The sequence below is a fragment of the Dendrobium catenatum genome, unplaced genomic scaffold, assembly GCF_001605985.2.
Source record: "Dendrobium catenatum unplaced genomic scaffold, ASM160598v2 fragScaff_scaffold_8, whole genome shotgun sequence".
NCBI lineage: Eukaryota > Viridiplantae > Streptophyta > Magnoliopsida > Asparagales > Orchidaceae > Dendrobium > Dendrobium catenatum.
Window position 1 is genome coordinate 655,841 of NW_021318470.1, and position 10,601 is coordinate 666,441.

Consider the following 10,601-nt stretch of genomic DNA (forward strand, 5'->3'; position numbering starts at 1 on the left):
TAATTTTTCCCCAAACGAAGCCTAAATCTCAGCTCAGAAGGTCATAAAGCAAATCAAAGCAGCAAGCAATGGACTGTTTATATGTTGCCATCACTCCAGGCAGTTTAGCTGCTAGGTTAGTTCAATAGTAGTGTAAATAGTAGATTTGGGTCTGGTGATTATTAGAATATGCAGGGGTTGACCATGGCTTCCTTGGATGATATTTTTGCTCTTCTTCTTTTATTGGATGTGTAAGTTTGCTTTATCTCATTTATCCACTTCCTTCAACTGTGAAAATAGGATTGCAAGGCGAGTATTGCTGGCCTGTGATGTTACTCTGCAATATTCAGATCTATTCTTTCATACACAATGAATGGTCTATTTACTTCTTTTCAAGCTAAATTTTTAGCATAAAAATTTCTGAAAAGCAATAAAAAAAGTGTTCAAAAGCTATCTCAAACAAAGCCTGGGGTGGTTTTTTTACTGCTTTATTAAAGCAATTTTTTAGTATAAAAATTTTAATTTTTGTACTAGAAAACTACTTTAAGAAGTATTAAGAAAGCCATCCCAAACGAAACCTTAGTTGATAGGATTTTCAGTTATGATTGCAGCTCATGCTTCTGGTGAAGTTCTTTGTATCTTACTTATATATTTGTCTATTTTGGTTCCTAGCATGGTATTTAGTGATAAGGATCAATGGTGCATCAATGATTGTGTTATTGTAGATCTTTTGAATGGCTGGCTCATCATAATAAGCAAAAGACTTAGCCAATGCGCTTGGACCATTAAGATGATTACGATCAAATAATAATAATAATATAAAGTTTTAATCTTAGTACACGAGGTCGGTTGTATGCATTCTTTCTCTTCATTTCATTATGTCTATTGAGAGTTAAATTCTCATTTAAATCTAATAAAAATGTCATTTTTAATATTTTCTAACCAAGCCTTTTTTTTCTTTCTCAATTATGTTCTACTGATCCCCCTCGTGTTGGGAAAATTATTAGGTCCGGTCACCGGACATATAGATAGGTCCGGACACCAATAAAATATTGACATGTGGAATGTATACGTGTCCGTAAAATTTTAAGTCAAAAGCGTCAAAAGCGTAGGTAAAGTGCATGTAAAGCGCAATCAAAAAGTGCATCTAAAGCACAGTAAAAAAGCACAGTTCACGTGGGAAGTTTTAATTGGATGTACGGATCTTTTTTTAGTTCCGATGATCAGACCTAATAATTTGCCCTCATGTTGTGGAGAGATTATTAGGTGCGGAGTGCATAAGGGGAGAATCATCTGCACACTAGTATAAAATCTAGCTAGGTACCATTTGGTACCGCTGGGTACCACTAGGTACTGCTTGGTACCCTGTGTGTGTGCAGACGGTGCTTTCCCCGTCTGCACTCCGCACCTAATAATTTTTCGTGGGAAGGACAAAGAGAAGTTTGCATACACGAAGGAAAGTTAAGTGGATGGTAAGGAAGTAGCATTCTTTATATTGTTTAAATAATTGAGTGCCATAATAATTATTCATTTTTAACACCCTGTTATATTTATAAGCTAGTTTATTGATTATTGCTTCCGTTTTCGTCTGCATATCGTTATCGTCGACGCCTAGTTCCTCCATTTTTCTATTCTTCTTCCGCGGTTTTCTCAAACGAGGGAGGTTGAAGACAGATGTAAATCAGGGCAAATTATTGAGTCAGGTGACCGGAGGCGGAAAATAAGTTTGGACATCCAATAAAAATTTGCCACGTCATCTCGCGCTTTTTGACTTGCGCTTTAGTTGCGCTTTGATTACGCTTTAGTTGCGCTTTTTGACTTGCACTTTAGTTACGCTTTACCTACGTTTTAGTTGCGCTTTAATTACACTTTACTTGCCCTAATTTTAAAATAATATTTTATTAATATACTGAAATATCGCGTTCCGTCACCTGCCCCAATAATTATTTGCCGTAAATCAGAGGCGGAAGGCGAGGGCAGTGAAAGCTGAATATGCAGAGAAAGAAATATAACATTAACAAAGGTAAAGAAGAAAAGAACTGAAGAAATAATTAGTAAGCCAAGGCCGAAGAAGCCCTTTGCGTAAAAGCAGGGAAAAGTGGAGTTTCGCATGCTCTGATTTTGGAAGAAGTGAATGCCAAATTGAATTGTGGAAGAATTAGGGTTTTGCTAGGTATGTGCTGAATTCCTTTGGGTTTATTTTGTTGGCATTAGTTTGCGAGTTATTTGGGATCAAGCGAGCGGCCAAGTAGCTAGGAAGGATAATTTCAGACCTTAGCGTGAGGAAGCCTCCTTACATTCTTCATTGACATCGTCGTTGCCATCTTCCGATTATGCTTAGGGCTTAGGTATGCCCTAAACTTTGAAAGTAGTTTTCATTAATTATGTATGATTATGATGGAAGTGATAAATGATTATTTGATGGGTCATCTTAAGGGGCTGTTTGGTAGCAGGATTTAGGCCGGATTTGAGCGAAATTTAGCCAAACAACCTAAAATGCAAAACCACACCAATAACTAATAACAATTATATTTTAAATGGTATAATTTTTCTCCTTTAATAAGATTGATTTAGACGGCCATCGCTGTTTTTTTATGACTTTTTGAATATTGAAGGCTCAAAATTCCTTTGTGAACTTATACAATCATATATATATAAAGTTACGAGCAGGGGCGGAACCAATCATAATTTTCAGGGGGGCAAACATATAAGTAATTGTTCGCATATACGTAGGGGGTCCAAGGGGGCAGCTCCCCATGGCAAGGTTCGACCTGCCCGGTTAGGTCGCGGGGTCAAGGGGCAGCGCCCCTGCGGGTGTTTCCGGGGGCACTGCCCCCGGAACAAATTTTGATTTACTATTTTTCTTTGTATTTGGTTCATCATTCCCTAACAATAATACATCCACACAATGTATTTAATTATATTGGGGGCAATTGTCTAAAGACCATAGTATTTTAACATTTTTTAGGGGGGGCAATTTGCTTAAAGCACTTGTAATAATGACTAAAAGTAATCTAACTAAGAGTATAATAAAAAAAAAATTTTTTTTTGAGGGGGGGCAATTGACCCCCCTAGCCATAGAGGGGTTCCGCCCCTGCATATGAGTTAATATCAAATTTTGGTTGTTAAATATGTAAATAGGATAATTTTACATGTTATGTATGTAAATCTCTCTTCTTTTTAAAGAAATATTATACAACAAACAAACAACGAATATAAATGTAGATGGTCAAAACAAAAATAAGACTGCTTGTATAAAAAAAAAAAAAAGATTGGGACTAGCAATTTTTAATAAATAAACCACTAAAAAATATATATTATTATTTTTTAATAAAAGCTGTCTGAGATTTTTTTGGGGCATTTAGGTCATTTAAGGCAAATACACACACAACGCATACACATAGACTCGAATCATAGACCTCTTAGTTGGAAGCCTAAGCTCTCAACCAAAAAGTCAAGGAGAGTTGTGTAAAGCTGTCTGATATTATTATTATTATTTTTCTTTTGTACCTTCGATTGTCTACAATGAATTTCAGAGGTCAGCAATTGACTTGAGAGGATTTTTTTTTTAATTTATTTTTTTTGGAAAAAAGCGCCATTAGGCATGAAATTTCACAGGGCTTATTACATTTTCAAGAGAGTTTTGTTCAAAGTTTAAGTTTTACTGATTGGTAATTCAAGCAGCCATTTTTGACCGTGATATATCATCAAAAAATTGGGCACGAATCTCGAGGCAAAAATCAAGTTGGAAGCTTCAAAAATTAAATTTGGGACCATCTAAACTCCAATTACAACAAACTTATAGTCAAACTGAACATCTCGGAAATACGAATCCAACGACATCAAATTCGACTCAATCCGGGCCAATGAGTCCAAATCAATGACCCGAAGCACATTTGGAGGGTTCAAACTATAATTTGGATTACCAAACAGTTTTCAAATATGACGTATAGTAGAATCGAGCGTCTTGACAAACCGAATCCAACAAGCCCAAGATCGTCAAATTTTGATATCATTAGAGCCTTCAAATGACTGATAAGCAGTCCACGATTAAGGGATTCAACATCGGCCATCCATTCAAACCACTCTCAATTTACTCTTGATCTTCCTTTTATTTACTGGTCATGTCACTATTAGAAAACTATAAATATACCCCTCATTTTTTTTTTTGAAAGGGGACCCAAGCAAGAAAAGAAGGAGAGAAGAGAAGGAAGAAGAGGGAGAGAATGAAGAAGCTCCTCCTCGACCATCGTCGAACTTTCACCCGACAATCGACCGATGCTGGAATTAAGCAAAAAAGCAAGCAGAGAAGATGAGAAGAAGAGAAGAGAAGGAAGAAGAGAATGAAAAAGCTCCTCCTTGACCACTTCCAGACTTTCACCCAGCAGCCGACTGACGCTAGAATTAAGCAAGGAAGTAAGAAGTGAGGGAAGAAGAGAAGAAAGAAGCTCCTCCTCGACCACTGCCGAACTTTCACCCGACAGCTGACCAACATCAGAATTAAGCAAGGAAGCAAGAAGAGAAGGAAGAGACTCTTCCTCGACCACCGCCGGAGTTCCACCTGAACTCCAAGTGACGTCAGAGTTCTGCTCGATCTCCAAGTAACGCAGGAGTTCTGCCCGATCATCAAGTGACACCGGAGTTCCGCCCGACCTCCAAGTGATGTCGAAGTTCCGCCCAACGTCTAAGTGATGCTAGAACTTTGTCTGACAACCGTCTGACGCCAGTTTTCTATCTGATCGCCAACTGATGTCGGCATTCTGATATCCATTTGTAACTGAATTTTAACCCGAGAGTTGATTATTGTAATATGATCGTCCTAAATTATAGGGACGAGTCAACCTTTTGTAACCTAATCAAACACTAGTGGAATTCTTTCAACTGGGCATGACCCCGTGGTTTTTCCCTTTCCAAGGCTTTCCACGTAAAAATCCTGGTTTTTTTTCATCTTCTTTTTGTGTGCTTGATATCCATACAATGCTGAGACAAAATTTTTTCTATTTATATCATTGTGTATATTCTAGCCCGCGATAGACCTAAACAAGTGATGAAGAAATATTAAAAAAAAATCAATTTTAAAAAAACTATTAATTATAATCATTCACTTTAAGTTTTCAACTTTTCTTATTATCTCAGTGAAAATTTTAACTATCTTATGAACAACGAGAGTTACACAGCTCATCTTGATCTATTGGTTGAGAGTTTTGATTATCAAATGAGAGGTCTTGGGTTTGATCTTGTGTATGTGATATGTGTGTAAGTGTATATTAATTGGCCTAAATGTACCACAAGAAGATACAAAGAATTTGACGTGTTGAATCTTAGCTTTAATTAATTTTTAAAAAAAAGGAAGAAAAATTGAATGAATTTATTCTAACCTAATTTTTATGAGGATGTTTAGGAGTGTAAACGAGTCGAGCCAAGCTCAAGTAACTCCTAGTTTGAGCTTGAGCTTTATTAATTAATGAAGTTTGAACTCGAGCTCGTACTTTATTATAAGAGTTCATGCTTACTTATTAGTCGGCTCATTTATAACGAAAGAGAAAAAATGATTATGATTTAAGTATTATTATAATAAAAATATAAAATAAATAATAAAAAATAACCTTATATAAAAAAGTTAAATTTAAATTTTAAAAGCTTTTGACTTGAAATATCGAATTTTAATATATATTTTTGAGTAATATTTTTTAAACGAGTAGGGGCGGAGCGAAAAAAATTTTCTTGTGGAGACACAAATTATTTAAGTAAAATATTTTAGTTCGATAAGTGGAATGTGAAATTTTAAGATGGAAGCGATAAGCAATATAATAAATAAAATGAAAGAACAATAAGATCATTATAACAAAAGATAATCGAAACAACAACAATCAAAGATTAATTAAAAGTCCTAACAAAATAATCTTGTAAGTAAAATATAATATATATGATTAGTAAGACAATAGATGAAAAAGATAACAAAATATCTCTTATTTAATCATAAAAAATATTGTTCTCATCATTGTTCACCAAAAAATGATAAAAGTTCACCGTGGAGAATAATAGTTGCTGCAATGCCAACACAGACAAGAAGAAGACAAAACAGAGAAAAAGGTCACCTGCTCGCGAGTGCGACGAAGATGAAGGAGCACGTCGGAGAGGAAGACGACTCAGAGAAGATGAGGCGGCGGGATGGAGCGATTCCTCTATTCATTTCAGCAAGTAAGGGCAGGATTGAGATTTAACGCGCGTGAAAGAAGAGAGGCGGGATTTCTATTTGGGAAGAAAAAAACCTAGTATGATTTAATCTATAATTAATGTCTCATAAATATACTTAATTAGAAAATAATAATAATTTCAGTGGGCGTCGTACCCCCAAGACCCCATACTGCATCCGCCCCTGGGCTCGAGGTTGGCTCAAATTTGACTCTTTAGTTCAATAAGTTTGGCTCACAAACTATTTATCAAGCAAAGCTGGCGCCGAATTGACTTACTTATACACTTAAGAGTGATCTTAAAAATTGAGACAAAACTATTTTTTGTGATATTTGTTTAATTAATTATATATAAATGTTTTATTATTATATTATCTATTTTATAATAAATATTTTTAATTATTTTTAATTTATGTTTAATATATTTGAAAACTAAAAAGAGATTTTTAATTTTTAAATTTTTTTTAAACCAACTAACGGTAAGCTGCGTCCAAAAAAATAGATTTTGGCTGACTCACTTATACGCTTAAAGTGTTGATTTTGGCTGTTCTAATTTTTTCACTTCTTAATTTCTGTTAAAAAATTATCAATATATTTCCTTAAAAAATTTCGCCTTCAGGATTTTCTAATGAGATCTTGGTGGGTACAGGATTTGGCGGCAACGCTCGCGAAGCAAGGGAACTGGTCCGCCGCCATCGACGCCCGGAACAGAGTACTGAAACAGCTCCGGCGAGACACCGGCTTGGCCACTCTCTTCAGCATCAGCAAGAAACGCCGGTACAACATGACAAAGCTCGAGCTGTTCCTCAACAAAGACCAAGTTAAATCCGCGCTAGGAGTTGAAAAGACGACGACTTGAATTCGATGCAGCAAAGCAGTGAAAAGAGCTCTACATGATGATGTGATGAAGAGCGTCAAGACGATGGTGGAAGAGGTGTTGAGGAAGACAAGGGTTTTGCTATATCAGGGAGCGTTTGATTTGAATGATGGCGCGGCGTCAGTGGAGGCTTGGGTGAAGGAGATGGAGTGGGAGGGAATTGAGAGGTTTCTGGCTGCGGAGAGGAAAGTGTGGAGAGTGGAAGGGGAGAAGGCGGGGTATGTGCAGAGGTGGGAGAATTTGACTAATGTGGTGGTTTCCGGCGCCGGACATTTGGCGCCGGCCGACCAGCGGATGAACACACAGGCTAAGATTGAAGGGTGGGTTTTGCAGAGCGGAGCGCTATTCGGCAAGTAAGGAGAAAGCGAGATGGTTTAAGGGAAAAATAAAAAAATATAAATATACCTTAGGGAAAAAGTCATTTTAAAAAAAATTAAATTTATTTAGAGATATAAATATAAAAATTTAAATATTATTTTTAAATAAATTTAAAATTGTAATATAAATTATTTATAAATCTATTTTTAAATTTAGCCAAATGATTGTAATTGTTTTCAATTATTCTCACTAAGGCCCAAATAAACTCTTTTCCAAAAGTTGTGAGGTGTTGTGAGAGAGCCATGCACTTGAGAGTGGTACTTTTGTTTGCTATCTAGATTTAGAAGTTTTTCTTTTAATTAACAAAATTTTTACTATTTGTTCAGAGGGAAGGTGAAATAAATATTATTAATAGAATTTAAGTTGAATGATTGAAGTAGAGGAATGCATCAGGTTTGCTGTGTGATAGAAAAATCCTCCTCAAACTAAAGGAAAAGTTTTATAAGATGGTGGCGAGACCAATAATATTTTTATGGTGCAGAATGTTGGCCATTAACAGAGAAGTATAATATTAAGTGTTGCAGAGATGAGGATGCTCTGGTGGATGAATGACTTTAGTCTTAGAGATAGGATATGAAGTGAACATATATGTGAAGAGATTAGAGTAGCTCCAGTGGAACATAAAATTAGGGAGAGTCGTCTTAGATGATTCGGTCATATAAAACAACAACCTTCCGATGACCTGTTTAGGAAAGTAGATATATTATATTTGACTTATTTAAGAAATGTAGAGGTAGACCTAAAAAGACTTTGTTAGAAAATATTAGAAATTACCTTTATTTTTTAGATTTAATAGAACATAATAGAGAAAAAAAATTTATGTAGCTGATGTCACGCAGTAGGATAAAGACATGATAATGATGATGTTAATGTTGTTGTAACAAAGATTTTGTTTTCATGCAAAATTTCGGTACGACTGAAGTAAATAATAAATTTCATAGGATAGATATATAAATATGAATGCATTTAGTGTTGTGTATGTAAATCCTCTTATAAAAATTTGATAAGCATATTAATCATAAAAATTATTAAAATTAAATCATTTAAACAAATAATAAAAAATAGTTGAAAAGAGGTTTCAGTGGTGGAGTATAATTGAGTTAAGTTGAGCAGGCTCGAGCTCGCGCTCAATTGGATGAATGGGTTGTGAGCATAATTTGAAGGGCTAATAAGCTAAATTTGAGCTAGCCCTGACTCGACTCGTCAGCTCTGAGCTATCTCACTTAAAAAATATTAAAAATTGATACGGCATCACAAAATTAGTTTGATCGGGCACGAATCTCGAGGCAAAAGCTAGTTGGAAACTTCAAAAATTAATTCTGGGAGCACCCAAACTCCGATTTCAGCGAGCTTATAGTCAAACTGAGCGTCTCGGAAATACGAACCCAACGACACCAAGATCAACCCAATCCGAGCCCAAATGAGTCCCAATCAAGGACCCGAAAAGCTGTTGGAAGGTTCAAACCGCAATTTGAGTTACCAAACGGTCTCCGATTTTAACGAGCTTATACTCGAATAGAGCGGCTCGACGAGACGAATCCAACGAGCCCAAGATCGCCGAATTCCAACATCATTAAGGCCTCCAAATATCCAACGAACAGTGCACGATTGAAGGGTTCAATATCAGCCGTCCATTCAAACCACTCCATATTCGCCCATGATCTTACACCTATTTACGAGCTATGCCACTCCAGAAAAACTATAAATAGAGCCTTTATTCTTCACAGAGGGAACTCAAATGAAGAGAGAGAAGAAGAAGAGAAGAAGGAGGAGAAGGAAGAAGCTCCTCCTCGATCACCGCCGGAGCTCTTCCTGCTGCCTGAAGATGCCAGAACTCTGCCGAATTTTCGGGAAACACCAGGAATTTGCAGAACTTTGTAACTTTGTGAGAAGTTAATTGTAAATTGATCGTCTTGATTTGTAAGACGGATCAACCTTTGTACTTCAAACAAATTCTAGTGGAACTTTACAACTGGGCAAGCCCCCGTGGTTTTTCCCTCTTTTGGGTTTTTCACGTAAAAACTATGGTGTTCACTTCTCTTTTCTGCTTGTGTGCTGAATACTCATACAACGCTAGGACGTAAATTTACAAACTCTATCGCCGTGTATATTCTAGCACGCAACAATATTAATTATACTTAAATATATAAAATTCAATAAATTTAGTATAAAATTGCTAAAAACATTTAAAAATTCTTTCTCTTTTGTTATTTTAAGTGATTTCGTATTATTTCTCAAATAATTTTTTATTTTTTATCATTTTATTATAATTTTTGCTTGAAAAAAAATGATTTTTTCTCTTTTATTATGAATGAGCCATCTCTTAAGCTAATTTTGACTTGTAAAAGTAACTCAATTAACTAGTTTTGCTCAGTCAATGACTGGAGCTCGGCTTGACTCATTTGCAATTTTACTTTAGAACTAGTATTTAGTCGCCGTGAGCCATCACAATTAAAGTTGTAAAATTTCAATCATATTAATATTAACTTATAAATATCTCATTTATTCTATAAAATATCTTTGTAAAATTTATATAATATGGAGTAAGCTCATCCGTAATCGTACGACATATATGTGATTGCCGTTCGTCAAACAATCCAACTGAATGGATTTTTGCTTGATATTCTTCGGGATGCACTGTTCACACACGCTATTTTTGTTGTGTTTGAGATTTGCCAAAAAATCACACGAAAGAGGAAAAAGAAGATTAACTTTGGCAGCGAGATAAAGAAGCGGACGAAATGGAATTCTATTACAGTTTTATTATATTGGGTGATTTACATACATATCATTCTATACTATTATGTTTACATATTTAATGTCTAAAATTTTAATATTACATACATACCACCCATAATTCATTTTCATATCAAATATAAGTGGTAGAAATGAAATATATGAAAAGTAGAAAGGAAATATGAGTGATATATTTGATATTAAAATAATATAGGGTGGTATTGGGGGGGGTAAAAAAAAATATATATATATATAGGGTGGTATGTATGTAATATTAAAATTTTGGGTGTTAGATATATAAATAAGATGGTATAAAATGATATATATGTAAATTTCTAAATTTTCTCATTATATTTTGGAGTAGAAAATGAGTTTTTGGGTTCCAGAAGTTCAAAGAAATTGATATCAAACTGTAGAAAATAAATTTGAGAATCTCA